The 27,450-nt window shown below is 41.3% G+C and overlaps 1 long non-coding RNA gene across 2 annotated transcripts; it reads left to right on the top strand.

The window, feature by feature from the left end:
* LOC130383071 (uncharacterized) lies at positions 1-27,450 on the top strand. 2 transcript variants are annotated; one of them, XR_008895687.1, is made up of 3 exons: positions 1-547; positions 25,404-25,766; positions 26,527-27,450. It is a non-coding gene; the product is annotated as an uncharacterized LOC130383071 (long non-coding RNA). The 2 variants fall into 2 exon arrangements; XR_008895688.1 differs by lacking the exon at positions 1-547 and adding an exon at positions 25,227-25,295.

The raw sequence follows: 27,450 nt of genomic DNA, 5'->3' as shown, positions 1-27,450 counted from the left end.
CCTCTCCCCTCGAGAGAATGTGAATGCGTAGTATTAGCACGTGCTAATACTTCCGTGCGACGAATCCTTTTCAGGACGTCTTCGGACACCTGGATGTATGACTTGGGAACTGCGGAAAAAGAAAGAATCCGCCACGAAGACACCAATACGCCAAGTAACAAGTAAATGACCACTCGGCGAAGAAAGGAACACAATCGCCATGTAGGACTTCGACGAGCTTTGGAGTGCGTTCCGGAGTGCATACGGAACTGTGGAAGCTCTAGTTGTCGTTGCGAGGACACTTCTTTGACGGGAAGTCGAAACATGGACTAAAGCTTTCGTCGCCGTCGACGCAGGTTAGAATTTATCGAGGAGAGGGGGAAATAAGCAATGCGGCGACGTAGGTGTTGTGTTACTACTATGTGTCTATGCACTATATTGCTACTAGTTTGATTTGGCGGTGGAACTAGTGCATACCTCGCAAGGGAAGCGGGCGTAGCCCCGAACAAGCGATGAGAACAAAGTGTGTTCGCCGCCACAGAATGGAGACCATTCTTCATATCTGAAGGTAAGGCATCATTGTATCTATAAAAGTGAAGAACCGGATATGTGCATATATGCGTGAGAGAAGAGTCCGGAGGATGTACTGACTTTGATTCAAATAGTTGCTCGTCAGTTAAGACGACTGGCAAGTTCACCACCTATGTGTTTCTTCCCGCAGACTAATGCTCAGTATTGCAGAAATAAGCGACCTCTACCTCGCGCGTGCATCTTTTGAAGTAGGCTACTGTTAACGGCGACTGATAATTCACGTGACGACAATGATACGTTATGATTTTTTTTTTTAAGTGTGGGCCATATACGTTATGAACCCTTCGCAATAAATGTAACCATTCAGGCCATTACATATTATGCTTTGTGTGTGTGTGTGTGTGTGTGTGTGTGTGTGTGTGTGTGTGTGTGTGTGTGTGTGTGTGTGTGTGTGTGTGTGTGTGTGTGTGTGCGTGTGTGTATGCGTGTGTGTGCGTGTACGTGTGTGTGTGTGTTTGTGTGTGTGGGGAGGGGGGGTTGTCTGTGTGGCTCTGCGCGCGCTTATATGTGACTGTGTGTGTGTGTGTGTGTGTGTGTGTGTGTGTGTGTGTGTGTGTGTGTGTGTGTGTGTGTGTGTGTGTGTGTGTGTGTGTGTGTGTGTGTGTGTGTGACTGCTGTGCATGCGCGTTTATGCGACTGTGCGTGATTTCGTGTGATGTGTGAGAGCTGTATAGCGAAGTAGGCTATCACCTCAAACTTGCCATTTCCAAAATATCCATCGGACAATAATCATCAGCCTGCCTTAACACCTTTACATCGGTCGTCCGGTCCCCCCCCCCCCCCCCTCCCCCAGTGTCATGCATTGCACCATCACGCACTTTAGTAATCACCTCTTGCGATGAATACCTGATACCATCCATTGTACTTGGCGATCGTCAGCCTCGCACTGGACCCCCTCCGAGCGGACCTGCTGGTGTTTTTAAAGCAGCCAGGTAGCAGCTGACCGGTCCACCTCTACACAGAGCGGATTGCGTTGATGTTTCAGCACCACGGAGAGCGCAACGCGCATTTTGCTGTTCTAAAAATCTTTTCCGCTATAGGGGGTCTCGTGGTCGACGCGGACATAGTCTAGTAACGTAACGTTTACTGGTCCAATGGAATAAAAAAAAAACAAGCATTGACATGATTTTTATTATAAGGAAATGTTACAGAATTTTTAACTAAAGTATATTTAGTTCATATAAAGCTAGAACAAAAATGCTGCATTCTCCACTTTCAAGCTGATCATACACCCTGAGCACATCAATACTTGACACATTATTTCTATATGAGCTTGTGGCTAGGCTATATGTGGCCTGGGACAAAGGACCTCTTTGTCCACTAATTAGATTAGCTCTCTTTCTCTGTTGAGCGTGAGCCGCAGTACAATGTTAGGATAGGATGTGGTCTGAGGTTTCCACTCTAAATATTTCCCAGCGTCTGGTGGAGAAGACCTGGTAGATAATGTTAATCTGATAACCTGGCAGCCATTGTCGTCATTCTTGGACGAGGGAGGATGGGGAGGGGGGCGTAAGAGTCACAATGTTTGCCGTAAGAGAGGTTAATACTACTACTAATACTACACATTGACCATACACCTCTAAAGACGACGTTGAGGCACCTGTGTTGATAGACACATGAACGACCATGACGCCATGACTTTATAACAACTGTGTAATGAGAGGTCCTTGGTTTTGATAGGCTGAGGGTGTGAATAGGCTGGTTTTGTCTGGATTATTTAGCAGGGCACCTTCCAAGGACTCTTTACATGAAGTGTTCCTCAGGATGCACTGGAAAGAGAGATAGCATTGAAGAGAGAAAGAGATGAAGTGAAAGAGACAGAGACACAGGGCACTCTGTATTTCTCTCTCCATCTTCGTCAATGGGTGAGTGAGAGAGTGGAAGATTCCCATAGAGTGAGTGAGACTAGAGAGACAAGGCTGATAGATAGAAAGAGCAAATGAGATAGAGGTTAAGGAAGGGAGAGATAAGAGAGAGAGGCCTGCTGGGAGGTAAGAAGGAGAGATACTGAATGAGACAGAGTGAGACTAAGCCATAGAGAGAGAGAGTGGCTGAGACATATTTATACATAGAGAGACAGTGAGTTAGGTTCACAAGTCAAAGAGAAGATGTTTGGGGATTTCTTGACTCTTGATTAGGTTTATTAGGCCAATGACTGGTCCTTTTAATGTGTTTTCAGCCGATCCGATACAAATAACAGGTTTATTTTAGTCAGCGAAATATTGGGTAGAATTGGCCCGTTTTTTTCTCTAATTCCTCTAAAATGGTCTGCCAGAATTATATATCCGGGGCTGCCTGCCCCACACACCCGATATAAACACAATAACTTTATGATAATTTCATTATGAAGATAATTTTGAGATAATATCATCAATCGTTCTTATTTATCATAATTATTCAGCGTTGTCATTATTTTGACTCATGATCTCAGCCAGAAGGTCCAGCTATAGCAGACAGCTCAGTTATAATGTCTAGGTTTTAAGAAAGCCTAATTTTAATTCCGATGGTTGAGTGACCATGGTGACATGTAAGTACTGTCGTAAGTACTGCTATGTTGACATTTGGATTGTGTTTTTTCAGAGAAATAACTATTTAGAAAATTGCTCTTGCTCATCTGTTATTAAAGCAGCGGAGTAGCCAGTTTGTTAAACATAAATCAAAAGGAATTAGCGTGGGGAGCAGCCTTGTTGTCTATAAAGGTATAGATAATTAAATAGTTCATCCAAAATAGGTGATATAGTGACATACCGGGTGGTTATTGCATCCTATAACCTGGAACAATGAAACAGGCTGCCTGTGGTTAATTTTAGCCTACCTTTATTGATAGTCAGGGTAATTTAATTTAATGAGGATGTGAATGATTTACGAGAATGAACATTCTGAACTGAACATAATGACAGAGCGTCTTTAAGCACAATTGTTTTTGAGTCACAAGTTCGGCATCTGCAATCTGAAAGTTTCAAGATGATCGGCCTATACCCGATCATTTGTTAAGGGCGTACATTGTCCAATTACTATCAGTGGTCGATCGATGGCTGCATCACTAGTCTTGAGGAACCAAAAAACATTGCCTAGAGCAGATTGGGGGAAGGGCCCAGTTGTGCATATAGTTTACTGTACTTTTCTTTGTTTACATTACATTTGCTTCCATTTTGTATTGATTTGATGCGTTCATTGTTCTCAGTATCCACTAGTAGTAGTCCAATGTGTTTTCATATCTTAGAAATCAATGCACTGATCCGTAAAGGCATTGGATAAAATAAGAGTTTCCGGTTGATGACAAACACACGACCTTGAATTCACATTGCTTTTTATTTCGTCTCCATTACAAAAATAAGAAACTTAACTTAGTTGAGCTCATTCTGCCATATGGATTATTCTATTGCTCTGTGGATTCTGAGCTGGCTGTCATGTCACTAATACACAACTCTAGAATGGGCCATTGTTATTGGAGTAAATCTGAGAGCAATTCCTTTATTCATCAGATGGCTTGTATAGAGAAAGCACTTATGTGAATTGCTTCATTGATTGCTTCATTGATATTGTCAAATATAATGTGCTAGTTACCATTCTGTTGAATATACAGTTATGCAATCTATCATATGACATGTGCCATGTATTTCTTAGAAATTTGCAATAAACAATACATAAAAAAACAGAACAACCTTTGAATGAAACATCCCCACAGTACAAAGCCATGTTATACTGCCTCTGCAAGACAAAATGAATGCAAATGTAGTGTGATATACTCCCACGATGAGGTTAACCAATCAGTAAGCCAAACTGGTGTTTTATTGTGCTATCACCTGCTGCTAACACTGGCAGTGCTACGCTAATGCAGCACACGTTTAATTTATTTAGCTGGTTAGGTGTAGCTTGCGGATGTTATTCTCCAGAGATGAAAAAAAACAACAAGACAAGCTCCTCTCTGATTGTTGTTTACCGGTGTGATGACAGAGACGCAGCTTACTGGTTATTTTGGTCGATATTTCTGTTAACATTTGAAGTGTGGTGTAGCCCCTGATGCAGCTGCATGCTCACTCATTGGTGACACATGCATGCTTACCACAGTGAGGGGAGGGCTGCTTCATCTGGGGGCTCCCGTGTGTTCTATTGGATTGCAAAGGGGGGGCTGGTTGGTCTGCTAGAGCCGATAATAGTTATAATGGGTCTGGAGAATGTCTTTCTCAAGCAATTCTACCGCCACAGCCTTCTCTAGGAGGGGGTCCTATACATAATAGCAAACATGTACAGGAAACAGTGTAATAATTCTAGATTGGCTTCTAGTTAACAAGAGTTGACATTGTTTCAAAGACGATGTCTTTGAAGTGACCTTCGATATTGTTTTTATCTGTTTATAGAGAGGAGTTGGGCTTCCAAGGACTACCCTAGGGATGCAGGCATGCATCTTACATTTACAATGGATGTACATATACTTTTACAATGGATGTACACTTAAATATGGGAGGCAGAGAAGCATAAATTGCATTGGTAATTGTGACGTAACTATTCGTTGGAAGTATTTATTCAAAATGTATGAAAAAGCTATGCATACTTCAAATTGGCCCTCATGCTGTGTTGACTCCCATAGGTTATGGAACACTGTTATCATTTCATAACATAAGACAACCTTGAATAATGTACCCTTTTCTCTACCTCCTCGTCTCCTGTTTTCTAATTAATTCATAATGAATCCTTAATGGGTCTGTAAGAAGACAGGCTTGAGAGTTGTTGGTTTTTCTCTATTTGGTCGAACTGAAAGCAAACATTCAAATGTGTCCTCGGCTGCGCCTCTTTTCCGACTCTCCCGGGTGAGTGCTGCATCGTCTGGGGTATGTGTGATGTGCTGTTGCTTCAGTTTCCCGGAGTAGGGCCATTCATGGCCATCCACAGCAGCCCCATTGCTTACCATGCTGATCCACCAAACTTTAACATTTTTAAAGAGCCTCGGAGTTGAGGGCTTTTTTCGCTCCGAGAGCGTTCCTGGGAGTTTAGCGGAGACTTGAGCGGATTAGCTGCTGCTGTTTGTTATTTGGTCACACCATTCACTCTGTGTTGCCATAGGGACACAGAGGAACCCTCAGATACATAATCCAAACACGCGGCTATGCGCATGCAGACATGCTCATTTATGCATGCACACGTGCTCATTTATGCATGCACACACGTACACATGCACGGACACACCATACACATAGACGGACACACACACACACACACACACACACACACACACACACACACACACACACACACACACACACACACACACACACACACACACACACACACACACACAACCACACAACAACACACCCACATACAACCATATAAACACACACACACACACACACACACACACACACACACACACACACACACACACACACACACACACACACACACACACAAACAACCACACACCCACACACACAGACACACACATACATACAACCAGACACACACACACACAAACACACGCATAGACACACACACACAAACATCCAACCCCCCCCCCCACACACACACACAAACATACACACATACAACCAAAAAAACACACACACACACACACACATACATACAACCATACAACCAGACACACACACACACACACACACACACACACACACACACACACACACACACACACACACACACACACACACACACACACACACACACACACACAGACACACGCACACACAATGCACAGGCATCTACACATATAAAGACCCTAATTTAGGCTAGACAGAAGCATACATCAAAAGATACTCTAATAATGAATATTGTGTCACTTCACTTCAATGTAGAGCGTCATTCAGTTAGGATGGTAGTAGAACATAAGGTATGTGAGACTTTTTGAATGGAGAGTCTCTTCATGCCATGATATCACTATGAAAGGGCTGTGATTTAGAAAGGGGGCGGGGACTTCATCAGCAGAAAGAATAAAAAATCTAAGAAAAAGAGAGTAAAAAAAGGGAGTAAGTCAGTGCAGGACAACAGCGGATGATAGGGGGTTCTGCTGTCAGTAAAGTGAGAAGTCGTATTTATAATTCATGTTTATTTTTTCATGTCAAGACTGCAAGAGTCACCCAAACTGTGACTGAGGGGTCAATTGGCACTGCAAACCAATGGCAGCATTTATTTTTCGGCCAATTTGAGGACTGCCGGAGGGTTCTCACGATGGGAATTGAGAAAAGGTAGGCAAGAAATTAGATATTTTTTGCTTCTCTGGCCCTGTCAAAGCTGTTGTTTGATTTCACATGCTCTATGTTTAACTGTGTTTTCCTTTGTTTGAAGGGAAAAAGTATCAAAGTTAAAAGCCTAGGTCCTCACAGGTTTATTCACATTTCCATCGTTTTTACAGCTCAAACCATGTTATAGTTATAGCAAGAATGAAGTTGTCAAAAGATTTAATAAGGAAGGTTATACATTTTTTCTTCATTAAATCTGTTTTGAGACACAGACAAAATGTGTTAGATGTGAGAATATATTTGCAGCATTGCAGCAACCACACATAATCAGTTTACTTTCTGATTGGATTATGAATATCAATCCGAAAGCATGTTCTACTATTGATACATTTCTATTATTGTATTAAATTAAGAGTGAATACACACCTATAAAAGGTGTGTAAGCATTTTTTAATTCTTCACGTAAGAGAATAAAAAATAATCGGAAAACCTAATATGTATATTAAGTAATTGTATGGATTTTATTTGAAACAATTTATTTTAGGATTTCCGAAATGCTAAAAAGCTAATTTGAGTCATGTCTGATTATTTGCTTCATACTTCTGAACCAACGTTATCCAGATATAATTATACACAATTCATAATTATATCTGGATAACAACAAACAATTAATCTGTAAGCAACAAGACTCAATAACCCCACATTCATTGTCAGCCGAGAGGCTACAGGTGATATCGTAGATTGAGTTAGCATTAATTAACTCATTTTGAAGAAATTAGCTTTGGGAGAGCATTGTTCATTTTAAATTAAAATTCATTAGCTAGACCATACACAATATCAGTGTGAAGGTTTTGAAGGCAGACATTTTAATTTGCCTGTGCTTCTCACCATTTCCCCAGACAATCCCACTCCATTGCTTTCTATTCTCCATGAATTAGCTTCTCTACCCTTTCTACCTTCTACTACTTACTATCATGAATATTAATTAAGTTTCTCATGAAAATCCTCCACAATCTGTAAATGAATCGATACATAACCACTCTGAAAGCCTTACTTGTGCTCTGCTGGTAAAACCTTTGCTCCTTAAATGCTTACCAGTGCTTTTATAGTTTATCCAACCACTAAATCTTCATTGGCTCTGTTCAAGAGGACCTTTCCAATGTCAACAAGCTAATGCAAACATTTGCTTTCCCTGAATCCAAATTATTTTGTTTTGGGGTTCTAACGAACATGGCTCTAAAAAGGAATAAACTGTATTTCTGGCAGCTAAGCAGTTCGTGATCCTGAGATCTCAGTTAACGGCAGTTTAATTTTTGAAAAGCGGTTTATTCAATGTGACTGCTGCAGAGGCACAAACTTGAAAGAGTGGGTTAGGCTAAACCCCTTAAGTAAATGTTTGTAAAGGTTCAATCTGTCATTCGAAAAGAAATGTCAGGTTTACAGTAAATATTTAGAAGGAAAGCAAAGTGTGCATGCAAGTGGATGGCTCTGCTTATTTTAGTGTGTCTGGGGTTTATTTATTTAATAATACTTTTAATAAATACAAAATACTTAAGAAAAAGTGCAATCATGGAATGTAAAATAAACATGAAGTGGAATGGAGTACAAAAATGCACAATGTATGTCCTCCAGAAAGACTCGCCTGCTTACCGGACTGAACATTGCCTGACCAGCATTCAGCTATAATCTCTCCACTACATGTTTCAGACACTGATCAGGTGATCACCATCTCCATAGAAAAGATTGGACCATTATCTTCAAACATCCGTTTTACCTTTTGCTCTTAACCGTAGTCATCCTGTACCCAGACCTTGCTGCTCGAACGAAACACATTTCAAATATGTTTAAAATAGGCCAATACGCCATCTTAAACGCAGCTCATTCCTTCGTGGGCCCCGACCCAACCAACCCAGCACCCTGTGGCCAAAGCGCTGCATGCGTCAGGGCCCCCGCAGAGTCAAATTGTATCTGCAAACAAGGCCCCCCGTTGGTCCAACTGGCCTGCCAAGGCCTGGGCTCGTCTATGGCCCCTCTATTGGTGCTTTGCGTTCTCATATGCAAAGTTGTTTCACCGCAGGCTCACCACTCTGTGGGTAAAAACAACGCAAGAACAAAAACAAGAACGGAATCCATTTGGAGCCCGATTTTAGATGATTCAATAATTGTAGCTTTTCTTTCTCTATTCTTCTCTCCATCTCTGTCTCTGTCTCTGTCTATGTCTCTGTCTCTCTCCCTGTCTCTCTCTCTCTCCCTGTCTCTCTCTCTCTCTCTCTCTCTCTCTCTCTCTCTCTCTCTCTCTCTCTCTCTCTTTCTCTCTCTACCTCTCTCTCTCTCTTTCTCTCTCTACCTCTCTCTCTCTCTTTCTCTCTCTCTCCTCTCTCTCTTCTCTCTCTCTCTCTCTCTCTCTCTCTCTCTCTCTCTCTCTCTCTCTCTCTCTCTCTCTCTCTCTCTCTCTCATGAAACTGCCTTTTCGAGCATGTAAAGAGACCTACTGAAGCAACGTGGGTTTAAAAATGGCTTCCCTGCCAACCGAAATTGGCACAGGTGTGACTTCAGTTCCCCCCCCCCCACACACACACACAGACACCTAGAGTATTGGCATAGTTACAGGCGCATATTGTGAAACTAAACAGGGACCCTCCACTTATTACCAGGATAAGTTTGCATAGAGAGAGCCTTTCAATCATTTAAATCAATGTCGGACCTAACAAGATTACAACAAGAGCTGTTAACATGCCTTGGTGAGCCAGCTATAACATAGTGCATATAGGGTTGGGACCTGCATTGGTTATTGTTGTACTTTGTGGACACCAACCACCCCACAAAGTATTTTGATTTCGAAAACCTGATGTTCAGCTCTCTTAGCATCTTCTTTGAAGCACAATCCCTTCCTCAACGTCTTTTACACTGCAGTGCTATGGGTTCCCCAATTGCAGTCTCAGAAACTCTTTGTGGAGATAAAGAAACAGAAAGTCACGATAAAGGTTAAAGCTATCTTCAGAAGGGCCACGAGTCACAGTCTACCGCAAGCAGCCCAGTGTATGTTTTCTCTTTCGTCTTTCCAGCCTAAAACGCTGCTATTTTTGAGTATGTTCATGACTGTCGATGGGAATTCATGAAATTGCAAACAGGGACGGAAATTATCAAATATTACTTGGACAGCAGGCACCAGCCAAATTTGGAGAAATTGGCATCCTTGGCAGGTAGAAAAAACTTTATGTTACCAGCCCCAGTGGCAGAAATATTGGTAAGGTTATTAAATAATATGTTTCCTACATGTTAACTGAGCTGGCAGCTAGTCATTATCATCTGCCAACCATGGCGGTTGCATTTTGGGTGCAAAAACAAGTTCATTTCATGCAATCATAATGAACTGTGGAACTGATGGATATCCTTTATGTATGCCATAAACAATCATTCCAACCTTCATCATCACAAAAGCATTTGAGGCCTATTTATGAGGGATGGGTCTTGTGTCCCAGCTCTTGTTTGTCTTTCATTTCTGATAGAGCTGTAGCAGTAATAGCAGTATATAAGTGAATTAATCTCCTTCGATGTCAGATGAGAAGTCTTTTATTCTTGAAATAACATGCATTAGTGGCTATTGGTGAGAACGTTTACTTTGATAAAACTTTCAAGCACAATATGAATAATAGATATAATTATAGATAAAAGATCATTTATTTGTTTTCCTATGTATATGTGTGTGTGTGGCGGGGGGGGGGGGCTGGGGAATGCATGCATTTGGGTATGTGCTGTTTTTGAGTTAAACGGAAGCCTCGAAAAGTGCTAGCTTAAAAGAAAAAGTGCACTAGTGTACTTTACTGTTTGAGGGTTGATTTCATAAATGTTCTCCAGTGTGGCATTTCACAAATTTTGTCAAGTGACGGCGCTCACTGAATGATGAGGAAAGGTTATACTCACAATAGTCACTTACAACTGGACGGCAAAAGAGAGATTGAATTTACCTGCTTGTCCCTGATAGGGAGTCTAAATGGGATGTCAGAGTTTAGGTTAAGGAACGCCTGCAAAGGATTAAGTGCTACTCTTGAGTGAAGCCTCAACAGACAAACAGAATTTATAATCCCTGCACCATAATACTTATGGTGCAGGGAAATGACTACACTTAATAATCAGGGGAAATGTCTCACATACTGTGTATGATGGTGGTGTAATTATTTATAGTATATGTGCACATTTGCCTGTTTATAAAGCCGTGATGAATGTGGGATAAGGAGTATCCAAGAGGAAGCAACCTCAAGGCCACTGTTTTATACTATTTTGCCGAAGGTAATGAATATGCTGATGTTTAGCTCCAGAAGATTGCAAGCTATTTATAAATTAGCTGGAGTAAGTTCCACTCAAAGCTCTGTTCATTCCCCTTTTGATGGACTCCTCGAGTGCTAGGGCCATGTCCATCCTATTGGTGATGTTCTGACTTTGATTCATTGGCTCATGAGACATGGGTAATCATTTAAATGGTAAAAATGTTAACTGCAGGTTAGGGACTGTCCTTTGGTAGCTCAGTTTCTAAAATTTAAATTGTGACATGAATGCCCCCTAACTGAGCCCCATAACTTTACCTCGACAGGCTAGGCACTGTTGCTTGACAAACATCAGCAGTAACCCCTTGGTATTACTTCTCCTGATCAAATTGTCGTGTCTGTGCAGGCTTTTAATCAGCACCGCTGAATAATAATAATAACGCCTACTTGGATGAGAATACAGTACATAAACGAATATGTCCTGTAAACAATGGCAGAGCTGTTCTGTGGTATAGACACTAGCAGAGCTATATTCGGGTGGTTGATTGATAATGAGGTCCAAGACTATTGTTATCTTTTATATTAATGTGCAGAGATTTATAAAAATGGTTTGTACTTAAATTAAATACAAAGAAGCGATAATTGTTAACTAGAAGGTGAAGGGCAATATTTTGTAACTCAACATGACATTTAAGAACTGTACAATTAACTGGAAGGTTAATTTAATCTGATGAGAGTCGATAGGAACAAGAGAGTGATTAAAGAACACATCCATCATGATATTCAGATACCGTTGAATTCTATATTTTCAACCAACGAATTGATTGGTAAATCATTCTTAAACAATGTCTGTATTATTTAGAACCAAACCCTCAATGTTTATGTTTTTATTGGTAACATATTTGATCAATGAAATTTGTAACATTTCAATAAATATAAGTTCTGTACGCATTGAAGAACTTTTATTGTAGCATTGCTACAACTTCCATTCTATTCAAACATTCTATATGCGATGATATTAATTAATGGTTTCACCACACTCAATCATTCAGGTGAACATATATATTTCTATTCAGCAGCATCTGCCTAAATCTGGAAACACAGTATATTTTCTCTAAACTCAACATTTTAAACATGATTCACCCTGGGCAAATCCATCATGGTGTCATAATGTGGGCAAGTGTCACACTGCGTTTGGTAACTGCAGTGTTAGCAGGTTTCTAAACAGAAACCTGTCAAACTTTTTACACAACTTCAGTACTTATTCTCCGGAATGGGTTGTCACCTGTGATTGGTCATCAACCCTAGGTAAAAGGCATTGGAACATATACCATCCAAAAATAACAGGTACACAGGAAAAGGGTTCCAATATAAATGCATCATAAGCACCCTCACCTGCAGGGAATGTCACTAAAAAACCAGACGTTAAAGAGCTTAGTGTATACTTTCGAATTACCAGGAGGACCGAAACCAGCAGAACAATTATCTTTCATTTTTGTGCTTTTATGTCGGTTTGGGTTTAGCTTAACTGTACTGGAGCCTTATCCCCACTATTAGACACTTAAGGGCCTGAGTTTTAACGTTTCGATTATGCTGCCCCAGCATTGACAACAATGAGCAGTTGGGACTGGACCCAGAGCCCCTGACAGAGATTTGGCTGTAAAGCCAGCCCTGCATTTTGCTTTTGGGCATATACTATATTTAATTTGAGGCAAACCATTTCAAAAGTGCACAACAAATTCACAGCATCATTCAGATGAAAATATATTCGTATAGTTGTACACATACATTGTGTTTGAGTTTGTTTTAGTTTTAGTTTGATACTATTTTAGCATATTTTTGCTTTGTCTTATTGACTTTCATTGAGCCAAGAGATCATCGAGAGTTGCGCTATTCAACCTAGCTCTTAAACTAGGTACATTCATACAAATATGTTACTTATGTGTTACTAAAGCGTACTTTCCAGTTTAAGTCCTTTTTATTTTGCTACAATAAGGGCACAACTAGATTAAATATTCCCAAAAACTGAAATGGAAAGCAAGAAAGCAACTTACAACAACAACACAGGAAGTGAGGAAATGGCTATTACAGGTTGGCCTTCTATTTAACAATATCTTAGTACACTTAGAGACGGACACATTGCCTTCACTATCTTCGATGAACAACCTTGTTGACAGTAATGTGCTTCTATATCCTCGGCCCATAAAACAGTGTGGTCTCCCTTATAACGTTAATGGAAGAAACAATGAATGAATCGAGAAACCCTTGAGAATCGAACCGAAGACTGAGATGGAGAGTGTGTGTGAGTGTATGTGTGTGTGTGTGTGTGTGCTTGTGCATGTGTGTGCTTGTGCGTATGTGTACACTGTGTACACTACTTGTGCGATGGAGCCTCCCTGGGATCTGGCTGGGATCTTAGTGATGATGTGTATGTAATATAAGAGAGTTTGAATATCCTTTGTTTTGCGTCCACGGTGAAGGTCAAGTTTGAAGTCTCACAGTCTCATACATATTTCCTGGGTTTTAATTATATTTTTTAAATCATGGGCAGTGTATTTTAATCATTCTGAACCATCAGAAGGGTTTCTCTTACATGAGTATAGAGTCAATTTCTGTCTGTCAATACAGACTATTGAAGGAGATGGCTGTACTTGTGTGTCGGTAAACAGGAGATCTGATGAGATTGATCCTAGAAGATTACTGGGTGCAATCAAAGTGTCAAACAAACACAAGGTGGTAGGAGAATAAGCCAACATCTCCATCACTAGTGCTGTATTTACCCATTCCTGACTACTTTTTAATGCGTGCCAAAAGGAATAAACCATGTGCCATGTGGTGCTGGGTTGCGAAAATAGACAGAGCTACGAGGAACCCACAGTACAACAGAAACCGCCCAGTTGCTAGTGGCTCGGTTGTGGGATTTTCATCGCACAACCTTTTTGAAAGTGATGACTCACTTGCAAAGATTTGTTAAATGGAAAAACTTTGATTAATCGTGGACTTGTTGACTTGTTGAAGGCTTGATAATTAAAAAATGATCAACACTTCAGCCAGATAAGTAAAGACCCAGTTTGAGAAACATTACACTATAAGTTACATTAGTCTCTCAAAATGCTGGAAACACAGCATTGTCACTCTAACAGCTTGTATTGCATCTGAAGAAGACTAACCAGCTGTCTTGTGGTCTCTGCTAATCTTATGTGGTTAAAACCTAAGAAGGAGGCAGTGGTCTATTGTCTGTGTCAAAATCTGACGAAATTCAAGGCTGCTAGTCAATGTCGGTACTAATTCAGTGACTCCTTTGTTGAGCTATTGTCGCTGTCCAAGGTGCTGAATAGTGAGGTAGCGTATAGATACACATTCAATACAATATGTGCATATGGTATGGTTTCCTGTCCCCCTGCATGTGTACAAATATTTGCATAGCACTCTCCCAGGTGTTCTTGAGGGAATTGTTTCAGTCAAAACTCCATTAAAATGGTGCACCTGGCCGATAGATACATTAATCTGCAAGTGCAAAAGATAGTTCCAGATGTTTTCAACAGGTTCATGAATTGCCATAAATTAAGAGGCCTCAGGAATCGTAACAATATTTCAGTATGGATCTGTCAAGGTTATTTATTTGATCTATCTATCCATCTTTCCGTCTGTCTCTCTGTCTGTCTCTATTCACAGCAGCACAGTTATCCTTTTAAGCGTTTCTTTAAACCATAGACAACTAGGTTGTCTATGGTTTAAAGTTCCTTTAAATATGATGCAAAATGCAGTAGGCAGCGTGGCAGATGTGGGTCATTTTCCGAGGCTACAAAAGGCTCCACATTGTCCCTCATGCTTCATAGTGGAACGACTGTTGCAGTGCTGAAGCATGAATAAGCAACCCCGTCTTCCCTCAGAAAAGGTCAGATACTAAAAACCCAACAGTCCGCTGTTTGGTTGATGGAGTGTACATATTGCAACCAGTCAAAGATGATGTGGTGACTGCTAGGCCTATATTTATGTCCTAACAGACCAACAAGTCTATGAAGAGGTCAAAACATAGTTTTGTTTCTCAGTACTTTACACTAACATTCCTCTTGTATCGTATTGCATCTATAGTGTACATTTAAAAGACAGGATATGTCTAGTTTAACTGTCCATCAGCACCATTTGTCAATACATATCATCTATTTATAGGCCATGTATTAATAGGCCATTGATCTAGATGTCCTTCCATTCAAATGATCTAGACCCCCCCCACCCCCACCCACACAGAACGATCAACACATATACATGACATAAACACAATATGTGTGTGCCATGTATATGTGTTGTTCGCAGTCTTGCTTTTGTCTCCGTCATGCATCCAAGTGACACACAAAGTGTGTCATCTGCCACCTTTCATGTAATGAGTCAGAGAATCTTTTTAGGGGAACTGAAGTCGTTTGAATTTTAATTCCAATAACGCACTGAGGCAGTGATGGTGAATATATGAAGCTTTGTTTCAAAGCACTGGGCCTTAGAAAGTGCCAGTATATGTTCTGTGTGTGCTTCTCCTGTGTGCCAAGCTGCAGCTCTCAAATCTGAACTAATGCTTTTGATGCTCAACTCTTGTCCTCGCTCATGCTGTGTGCATGTGTGTGTGTGTGTGTGTTTGTTTATGTGTGTAGCTGTGTTTTTATTTGTGCATGGGTTTGAATGCGTGTGTTTTCGTGTGTGTGTGTGTGTGTGTGTGTGTGTGTGTGTGTGTGTGTGTGTGTGTGTGTGTGATCATCTCTGTGTGCACGTTTGTGTGTGTGGCATTCTGTGTGTGTGTGTGTGTGTGTGTGTGTGTGTGTGTGTGTGTGTGTGTGTATGTGTGGGCACGAATGCACGTGTGTATATGTAAAACAAGTGTGTGTTGTTGAATTTGTTAATTGGTTGTGTGCAAGTCGTTTCATCATTATTGCCCTATTTACATGGTTTATTATTGAAATACTGGCAGCAACATTCTGAAAATACACCCAAGGTCACACTCCCTCTTCATCTTTATTTGTTATGTGGGTCAGGGTATAATTTAGATTTATCACTATTTTCTCCCCTCTCTCAAAATGAGTGGAAAAGAAAAGATAAATCTGACCTAAACTCTCAAATAGAGTGACCCCTCCCCTCCCCCCCACCCCTCCTCTCTCTCTGCATGAGGAAACAGACTTCTCATGTCGAGGGCCGTGCTGAGTAATAGCACAGGAGGTGATGCAATGGTAGCCTGCTGCTAATGGTATTGCGTTGGGTGTACACATGTTACCCCTGCATGATTTCTCTTTTAGGAGGTGAAATGCAAACAGCCGTACACCTGTACGAAGTGTGTATGGTAATGGTATCTTACGTCATGCTGGAGGGCCTGAGGAGGTTTTGTGGGGAGGACAACAGGCCACACTCGTAAAAAAGCCGCACCCACTCACCCTACTTGCTCTAAACCGTTTAAAGCGGTAGTGAAAGCTACCTGAGGTGCTTAGCTAGATACCTTGTGTGAGAGAGAGAGAGAGGGAGAGAGGGAGAGGGTGGAGGAGGGGCGGGGGTAATACTTTGGCTGATTACCAAGGTATTCCTAGAGGATGGCTACCAGCTCTTCTCCTTGGTTGTATGACCCACCTGTTTATGCTTTGTTTGCTGCATAGCATGCGAACCGAAGGCCAGCCACCGTGCTCCCTTGTTGTTTTCACAGGGAGAATTGGGCTCTGATCCACTTAATGTCAAAATAAAGGATTTCTTGGTCTGTGTGGGGCATTAAAGCAGCACGGGTCAAACAGACGAATTAACCACAATCGTCTGTTTATGTGCAGGGAAATGGCCTAGGGTTAACTTAAGTCCCTCAAGGATCCCCGATTTTTTTCTTTATGATAAACAAACTTTTGTAAATACCAGTATTTGCCTAGGGAAAGCGCTGGGGCTTGTTTAATGGCTGCCCTGTGAAGCCCTTCAAAGAAACACACAGCTCTGCCTTAGGGGAACGGACAAGCAGCAGGCATAACAATGCGGCAGGCTTTTCATTATCGTTAGTCCCCACACAATTTTGTTGCCATCTTGCCTTTTCAAAGAGTCGCCTGGGTGAAAAAGGTTTGCGTACAGTTGGAAGGATAAGCGTTCTACCAGAGTGCGACTAAAACAGCTCAAAGCAAATGTACCGTGAATATGTCATGGCTACCATGACAGTCCAGGGGCCACTTGTGAAGATTGGTGTTAGAAGAAAACGTTAGCCTTAATAACATTTTTTGAATGTGAGGCAGAAGCACTTTCTGCAAACTGTCACTGTGAGAGCGTACTTGGCCTCAGTGATTTAAAGGGGACACATGTAGCAATACAGGCTTCAGGGATAAGTTAGATAGATCTAAACACTGAGTGTAGACTAGATAAATACACTGAAATCCAGGGTTATTAGATCAAATATTAAAATATTGCATTACATATGCATTGTATAGAAATATTGTCTTGTATGTAAATTCATAAAACAGCATTATTCATGTATTCAGCACTCGTCAGCTGTTTCGTTAAACCAGATTCTAATTTGACTACGGTGGAGGAATCCAGACCGTTGCCTTTCAATCGGTCCCATACAGACACACAATTTGTTGTGCCTTGGCCGATTGGTTGAGGCAGGTATTGTATCAAATTAAAAAGGGCAGTACACCAGTCTGGTTTCATGTACATGGAGACATCATTAACAAGTCAAAAGAAATGTCTGATGTTAGCTAATGTGTCAAATAACATTTAAGGTCACAACAGCTCAAAAAATGGACAACACTTGTGTTTCTAATGCCAGTAAATATAGCCTAGTTTGGCTTTTGCTTCTAATCATAAGCACCTTTGATGTAACACTTATCATCCACTTGGTGCGAAAACAGGAAATGATGTTTGCTACTGTACACTAACTGCAACAAGAAATGTTTTACGCCAAATTTCCGATCATAGTAGGAGTGGCTGTGATTTGATCACAGCCCTCCCCCCGAACCCAATCCAACCCCCACTTTTGCAAACAATATCAGGTTGCCATTGACCACTACCAGGCTGCTGAAATGCCCCCCCCCCCTCCACAGTACTGCAGTAAGAGGCTTTCGGGGCCAGACTAGCGGTGGCTTGGATGAGGATAATTCAATGAAGCATTAGTCGAGAAACTCCATCGTCCGTTAACAAATTGCTCCCATGGCTCCCGGCTCTCCGGCAAAATTCAGGGTTGCGGGAAAGCGAAGTTGAGCAACACCATTGGAGGGGAGAGAAGGAAGAAAACAACAAAGATAAATAAGAATAAATAAAGAGGGAAAGGAGCTGTCAGTCACTTAGGGGCTTCGGCAGAAGTCGAGACGTCCCGGGAATTACACATTATTATGAACTTTCCTCTAGGCATGGCCCACGGTAGACAGTGACCTACAACCTACGACCAAGACCCCTGCTCCCACCAAATGGATTAAAAGAGGGGCAACCTGATTGAAGTCTTCTGAAAGAATCACCCAAACCCTATATATGCAGGTGGCAGAGCCTGATGGGTCGGTACATTGTGACTTCTTTGGGATCTTGGCAGGTTCCAGGAAGACATTTTTGATCCATCATAAAGTAGATTCACCTCTAATCACCTCTCTGAACTGTGTGCCTGAGACGGGGATTTAAAGGCAGCCGCAGAGTAAAGCTTTGAATTAGCTTAATGAGTGAGGTCTGTCACATGACTTAAGCCTTACGTGGAGAAAAGGGCTGCTGACTGCTGGACACTTGCGCGTGTGTGTGTGTGTGTGTGTGTGTGTGTGTGTGTGTGTGTGTGTGTGTGTGTGTGTGTGTGTGTGTGTGTGTGTGTGTGTGTGTGTGTGTGTGTGTTTGTTGATGGTTGCTTTTGTGTGTGCTTGTGTTTTTGTGTATTTAGAATGGTATTACAGTTTTTTCCTATCGTTTTCGGTCATGTACCCATACTATGGTCACTTTTCCCTATCACTTAACACAGTGGGCTTTAGAGACACACACCTCTGCATATCTGTTAACCTTTGGTGCAAAATGCACTACAACAACCACACCACAAACAATGCTGCCATAACTTAACACATGTTTCCTCTAGAACACTATGACCTAAAAAACACTAACATCTTGAAGCATTGCCAATTGCATATATAAATGTTGCTGTGTCCTCCAGTTTGGCATAGATGTCCTGTAGTGTTGCATTGAAAAAAAGAGAAAAAACACAGACAAACACTTCTTTGGACTACAGTAATAAAGAAAGAGCAGAGTTTGAACAGAGTATCTAAACATTGGTAAAATATGCTGTAGTTCCACAGCGTTTTGCCGGTAGTGAACATTGACTGGGGCAGGTATCCATGAAAATTGGAAGAAGGCGTCATTGCCAGCATTTGTATCTTAGCATAGGGGCAAGTAACCATCGGATGTAGCACTAAGATGCATATGTATGCATATTCTAACATTTCAGTTTATCCATTTGCATTTTCTGCAGGGAAAAATTCTTTGTATGCAAATGCTTGTATGTATTTAGAGGGTCGAGTTTAGTTAAATTAGATCTAATTGGATACTTAGAGCCGGAATGGGTTATGGCAATGGGGATTGAAATTACCCATAGAATAAATATATCCCGGTCACACTGTAGAGACCAGTAAGGTTAATACTTAGATACATTGCATACATTATATAGATAGGAGAAGATGGATTAACATGCTATTAAAACTTCCAATATAATAAAGGAACCTCGACACACCCACGTATGACAGACGACAATCATCGTCTTTAAGTTCTTTGAATATATTTACAATGACAATAATACAATGCTATTTAAATAAATATATTTACAATGACAATGATACAATACTATAAATACATTACACATTTTATATTGACAATTTCCACTGACTAAAGCCAGCAATGCATTTTAATTGTAAAAAGTTTCCAAAGACACTATTACACTGAAGCTGTGTACGAGTACGAACAGTTTGTTCATCGTTTGTTTTGTAATGAAATTGCACGGCAGGACTACAGCTTAGCATAAGAACAAAATAGTAACAAAAATGTTCCAGACAGATGTACTTTAGATTTTTTTTTTTTATGTCCACGCATATTTTAATTAGTTGTATCGTACTTTCAATAATCCATTGTTTTATACACTGTAATTAAAACAATATAAATATGCGCTATTTCGAGGAAAAACCACACAAAATAATTAGGTTCTTGCTGTAACGCGATTTGGGGAATAACAGAGTCAGTCATTTAGGGTTCCCAAGGGCCGTGTTATAGTGAAGGTTAGGTGTAGTTTGCCCTTGTTTAAACTTTGAAATATTGAAATAGCTGCTAAATACTTTTTCTTTATTAGAACCACGATGGCTGGTCTTCCTGTTACCCTAAGTCACAAATTGTGTATGAGAAAGAATATATTTTATTTCATGTTGGACCTGCCATTTCAAACCTGATGTTTGGCATGTTAATATGCCTTTGTTTACATTGAATTGGATTATATAAAATGATCCAGTATTAAATAGTATGTTTTGCAGCCATTAGAAAGACGACCTTCAACACATAATTATCGTTTTGAACCGTTGACTTGCTGTTGCATTGTTTCTTGGTGCTGGGGGGCTCTGTGCTTCAAATTATATGGGGGGGGGGGGGGGGGGGGGGGGGGGGGGGGGGTGGGTTGTTATTCTACATTACAAACTTTGACGTGGAATTCGATTTAGTTGAAGAAAATTACCAAAATAAAACTGAATTGTTGATCTTATTTTTGAGGTTATGGATGTGTGTATTTTGTCGTCCCCTGCGTTGGCCTTAGTTAAACAGCAGTTTTGCGATATTGCGGTTATGGGGACAGACCATCTAGAAAAAGATAAATGTTGATGTGATTTTACATTGCAGTATTGATTGGCATGTGGATTTGAAGGATCCTTAACTGATAAAAAAATACGTTCTCCTTCAATGGTTTAATTGATCACACCCATTAAGTAGGGCACTGTGTGTTTGCATGGTAGTTGATGGATCTGCCTCTTAATGTGAATGTGAAAACAAATGGCTCATTGTGGAATGTATTACCAGGATCAAATTTTGTGTGTGACACTAAGGGATGTTGAAGTTGCGGGTGTGTGTTTATGTACATGCACACGTGCACATCAATATCTCCAGTATTTCTCAAGGACATGCTTTTTAACAATCTGTCATTCATTTAAATATATTCTTCCTCCTCTCACCACTTGTTATTTAGGCTAGTCCTCCATGTTTACTAATCAATATTCATGAGATGCTTGCATGCCAAGAGACTGTGTGTGAGTGAATACAGCTATAGGTCATTAAGAAGCGGACCTACCATGCTCATTAAAGCCACCAGGTAGCCCAGACAAAGGGGGCCTTCTGGCTTAAGGGGGAGAATAATTCCGTGCCTCATCCTCCCTGTGGTTGCTTCTTAATGGTCATTATACCTGCTCCACTGATCACGGCGGGGAAACGGCCTCTAACCAACCAGCTAATGGTGGCCACCCTGGGCGGGGCGGTCGGGCCTGGCGCCGGTGTCTGTGCCGGTCGAGAGCCGCATGCGGTGGCCATCGTGCGTCAGCCTTCACCTCATTGGCGCCGCCAATAGACACAGGTTGACCCGGAGTGCAAAAAACCCAATTGCATTTCGGAGGACTGCTTTGGATTGGAACTACAGAGAGGAGATATTAAATGGGGGTATGATTGTAATAGGACACAACGGACACACAAGGAGGAGAGGGAGATATCAGCATTAGAGAGGGATTTGGGGCCCTGTCGCGCCAACATGCAGTTGGGAACAGAGGGGGTTTTGGGATCCAAACGATGCAGATGATTCATGCAGGAAATTTGGAATCTTTGAGAAAGTAAATTGGGCTCAAATGTATTGAAAGGCAGAAAGAAACGGGTTGTCGGCCTACAATGGGCTGGTTGCCGTTCATTATGTTAAACATTAAACAATCCATCTATCCATGTTTTTCTGAGCTTGTACTGAGTGAACTGTGGCGGAATGCAGTATGGATGTGACGGGAGTCAATCTGTATCGTTAACCCGTCATACACACACATGCACGCACACAAACATATTCACCAATCACATCTGAGAATCTATGAATCTATGTATGCTGTAGATTAGTAGAAGGAGGAAGATATTGGTTTGGGATTCCATGTGAACATGCATTCAATTTGCAAACTCCATTCAGTCAATAATAAACCAGTCCATTGCAATATACAAAAGTAAATGCAAGCAAATTTGATTTTATGGATTCCTTAAGGTGTTGCGTTGGAATGTGTGAAACTATTTATTTAATATTTCAATTTCATTTTTTTTAATGGCCTTGAAATATAAGCCTCTACTGTAAATCCACAGTGATTGGTGCTCAGCGATAAACCCCTTCTGTGTGATGTGTCTTTAGCACCTTGGCCTTCTCCGCACATGATCTGAATCATCCGTGTTCAGCTGACTGCAAGGCTGACAAGCAGAACATGGAAATCACATTAGCCTCTGCATGTGTCATCATCACTGTGTGTGTGTGTGTGTGTGTGTGTGTGTGTGTGTGTGTGTGTTTGTGTGTGTGTGTGTGTGTGTGTGTGTGTCTGTGTCTGTGTGTGTGTGTGTGTGTGTGTGTGTGTGTGTGTGTGTGTTTGAACTTGAATCGTGAAAGTAATGCAGGGTAAGGCTGGATCTTTAGCACCTAATTGTGCTTCAGAAGAGGACTGGGCATATGGTATCATACAGTTCACAAGCTGCTGCATAACATCCAATCATAAGCATCAAATTAAAACATGTAGTTGGATATGAGTTGGGTTGTAACAGTGATTATCTTTCACTTTCAAATCTGAACTGCACTAGCAGGAAGGAAATGAAAAGGGAGGCGATTACAAGAGAGGCAAGGCGAGACGAGAAAGGGATAGGAGGGGAGAGAAGTGAGAAGAGCTGGGCCCAAAAACAATGAACAACAATGTCTTTATGGGCAGGGCAGCCAAGCAGAACCCTGAACCGTCTCATCTCAAAGGGAACTGCAGAATCCCTTCCCTAGAGAGATGGAACCGAAATGAGGTGGCCAACAACTCAAGCAATATCAGATAGAGGAGAGAGAAAGACATGTGATTATTTACTGCTTTACCCAATGAATACTAACTGGGTGAATGGATCTTTAAGTCTGCAGAACGTAATAAGGAACCAAAAACACAGAGCGCTAAAGACCAAAGAAAGCACTCAGATAGGAATGTGACTTCTTTGTTGGTGGAAAATTAACTTGGCTATCAAGCTACTTGTCTTGTATTATAACCAATGAATACCTTTGTTCTGAATTGACATTTTGCAGCCATTGGAATTATTTTACTTGTTGAAAGTGCAAGAAACATGATCGGATCTGCATGAACATCCCAGTGATCACATGATATTAGATATTTAATGTGTTCTCAACATAGAAAACTTTGTTGAGAACTAAATATGCAAGTATGTGTTTATCTCTTTTAGATAAAAACGAGAAAAAAACCTTCCACATTACATCAGTAAATGTACGAATATATTGCAGATCTTGCAGTTCCTTCAATCTGATGTGAAAAGCCAACGCATAGCTATATGATATTCGTATTGTTCCCCATCCTCCAATTCCTAACCACTTGAATAATTATAATTGAGATAACTGATGAGTAGCATGCTTATCGTTTGCACTGAAATAGGCTTAACCTTCCTGGTCATAGTCTGCTAGCAAAAAACTATTGAACAACAAGCCTGAGGTCATCAATATAACAGATGGCAGGCATCCCGCAGATGTCAGATAATAAGGAAATCGGCGGAAAAATAATTTAAATCCAAGTCATATCGTCGTTCTTCTGTGTGCTCATAAAATGCCTTTTAAATCCCAGTAGATTTTGTTTGATACCTTTCCTGCTCGTCATCAGTAAAATAAAGTTTTGGCAATCCTTAATTTGAGATGCAGTCCCTCTTTTCCCCTTAGAGAAGTGGCATTGGATGCCTGAAACTCCGCTAGTAGCATACTAATAATCCAAGGGTGCTAAACAGCGCAGACAGTGGTCTACAACCTTGCATAAATTAAAGGATCGGTGGGACGTGCCAGTGGTATAAACAGCGGGCGGCTCCTTTACAAGGGATCTTTTGTGGAATGGAGGGGGCATGGTGGGGGTGGATGATGCAGACAGAGGAAGACAAACTCTATTTGTGCCAGCGGAGCACAGCACCATCCTTGCATTACAATTTGTTCCCCGATTCCAGGGGAAAGAAAAAAAACACGACAGTGGTCCTTCCTATCAGATCTTCCTTTAGCGCCATAATGGAACTGGGGTCCCCGGGGGGGTGACCGGGCAGATATGTGTAATAAATTATGAATATCCACGAGAACAGCTATGGATGGTAGTGTCAGGCAATAATTGGTGCGGCACTTACCCTGTGAGTGAGGCTGACTAGCGTGATGTACGCCGCGGGCACCTGCCCTGATCTCGTGACGGGACGGTTTGCAATGTCAGCCTGACAAGGCTCTGGCCCCAATTACCATGTGGACCAAGAGGGTTTGGGATTCCCTTCCCCCTTGCATGACCAACTGCTGGGTCATCCTGCGTTGGCGGCTAGAAAAACACGGATTTCAGATGGTTGGGGGCAAGTTTGACTGTGACCTTTTTTTCAACGCAATTTGATCGTTGTATATGCTTTCATTAGAAGCTGCTATGCTATGATTAGAATTTATTCGAATAGAATAGGATTTAATATAATATAATTCTCTTTATTGTCATTGTACATAGTACAGCGAAATTTAACTGTCATCCAGATGATGCAATTCAAAACAACCACATTTTAAATACTATATAATAAAGGTAAAAAATATATAGTAAAGATAAAATATACAAATAACAAATAAAAATGAAATATACCGATAAATAAATATATGAATATGAGAAATATGAGAAGGAGGATCCGCAAGTCTGTGGACAGGATAGGAGCTTGCCTCTCTGCCCTCCAGCTGTCTGAATCGATGAATGCTGCGTTACAGACTTCTATTTTTGTCCTACTTTTTGGGGAATGTTAATTGTTGTATTTTAAAGAGATGCCTTTCTGATTGGCGACATCTGAGGATTTTATAACACATTCGTAAGAGCGTGTGAGGATGATCTGACCCGATTCAGACTGATTGGACTCAGGGGCTGGGTGAGGCTGCACACCTGTTGCACATTGAGCAATCAGTGAGCACAGGTTAAACCAGCCTTTACCACTGACACTGGAGAGAGTTATCCTGCACGGCAACATGGAGCACCAGGCCATGAATCTGCATACCTTTCAATTAACCAGCGTAGGAATGTGGCACGTAGGAACGTGGCAGCCAACTAGGTGGCTTGTAGCATTGCTACAAAATTCCTATTGATATTTTTTAACTCTCTTCCCCTTCTCTCTCTTGCAGGTGAAGGAGAGAGCGAATGAGTTGGAGCACATCTTCGTCGATGCACGTACAGAAGGCCCCTTGCAGTGCAGACTCGTGGGAGGAAAAATGTATTAGGATTACTGGTTGCCCGCAGGAAGAACACAAGGTCACCAATTGTGCACACGCAACAAGGGGTGTAAAATACTTGGAAGATTAGATTAGGGGGATATACTGACCAATGGATTTTAGATAGTATAGAGCAGTCATCTCATATAAAAAGACAATAAAAGAAGTACTTCCTGAAGTGAACTCTACGTGAACCTTAAATCGATTTACATACCCCATAACAAAGTATTAACAAGCAACGAAAGACTCAAGAAATCATTGGGCAGACGTGATTGGGTAAGCTACCTTTAATCTCTTCCCTTTTCTGGTGGTCTCCTACTTTTCCCTCCCTCCGTTTGTCCGTCCGCTCATTTTAGGCTTCGTCATCAACACCGCGGCAATCCGGGCCCGTGTTTCCGTTAAATCCCCACACACTGGGGCTGTTGGGATTTTAATTGCTTCCCCATAGATTGCCAGACGACTGTGGAACTGGGTTAATTGCATACGTCAGAAAGCCACTTGTGACCTTCACTCAGTTCCGCCAATTACAGCTACTGCAACATGCATGCATGTGCTTGCAGGGCATTCTACCTCAACCCGAGCAGCCTACCTCAACCAGAGCATTGCACGGCAATGATATGTTCTTGGGTGAACATAATATAGGTCACAGGTACTGATTAAGCCTGAATGATGTTTTTTTTTTTTTTTCATGAATACGTTGAAATCCACTTACTGAGGGTTTCAAAATATTATCCCACTCTGCACAATTATGCATGGAGCACAACAAATGTCAGCATTTGCGAGTAAAAAGTCTGTTTCTTAATGATAAACATAGCGACATGTACAGGGGCTAATGACTTCACTGGAAGTTGTATGTGTGTGTGTGTGTGTGTGTGTGTGTGTGTGTGTGTGCGTGTGCGTGTGTGTGTGTGTGTGTGTGTTTGTGTGGGTGCATATGGGTGAATAGAATGCAAAAAAAAAAGGACGATGGAAAAGGTTATTTTCTTTCCTTGCTTTCCTCCCTCCATCCCTAATTTGCCCGTCCCGTCTCCTGCAGAGTGTGAGGGCCTGTTGGTTCCACCCAGAACCCACGATGATAGTTACAGATGAGGTCACAGTCATCCCAACCCCCCACACGTCGGACACTAATAGTTTGGCTGTGGCTCCCGTACAGAATCGTCCATCCAATGACAAGCCTGGTGGGGAGAATAATGACACCTGCGTTAGGTGTGGAGATGCCCCGCCCGACGCCATGAAGGACAAACAGGGTCAGCTCCGGAACGCAGATGGACTGATAGATGTGTTTGTCATCGCGGGGCCGTGCACAAAGATTAGATGGATGTGTTCCTCGTCTAAATATTTATTCATGTTTCTGTTTTTTTGTTGAGCGGGGTTGTATCACAAAGTATTTCATTTAGCGGTCTCATCTTGCTTGTCGAGCTTCACCCTTGTCGGTTCCTGGATTAACCGCTGCAGTGGTGCACCTTTTGCTAATGGCCTGACAGCTTCGGCATGAACGACTTGAACCAACTTGCTGATGGACCACAACAGTACACAGGAGAGTCTGGTATATGCTTCCTATTAAACACATCTCAGAAGCAATTCATTTAGCTGTGCTTCCTGTTGATTGAAGCCATATGTATCTAACTAGAGAGTAGGAAGGGCTGGGCAATAATGCAATATTATGGTTTATCCTGATTGTATGGTATTGTATTATCATGAAATGAAGATATAGACTTATCAGATGCAGAGTTTTATAGTCTAAATTAATTATGAAAATACATACAAAAAAATATCAAAATAGTCAACATGAGAGAGAAAGGTGAACTATTTTTAGTCCCATACCCTACTATCTTAGATGTGCACATGTAAGATTTGTATTGGTGAGAATTTAAAATACACAAAATAAACTCAAAGTTGTGAACATTTTTACATTGGCATTAATACCTCTAGATCATTTTTGTGTGCTCGATTGAGAAGA

Source organism: Gadus chalcogrammus, chromosome 5 (assembly GCF_026213295.1).
Source record: "Gadus chalcogrammus isolate NIFS_2021 chromosome 5, NIFS_Gcha_1.0, whole genome shotgun sequence".
Lineage (NCBI taxonomy): Eukaryota > Metazoa > Chordata > Actinopteri > Gadiformes > Gadidae > Gadus > Gadus chalcogrammus.
This window is presented reverse-complemented; position numbering and strand designations above follow the sequence as displayed.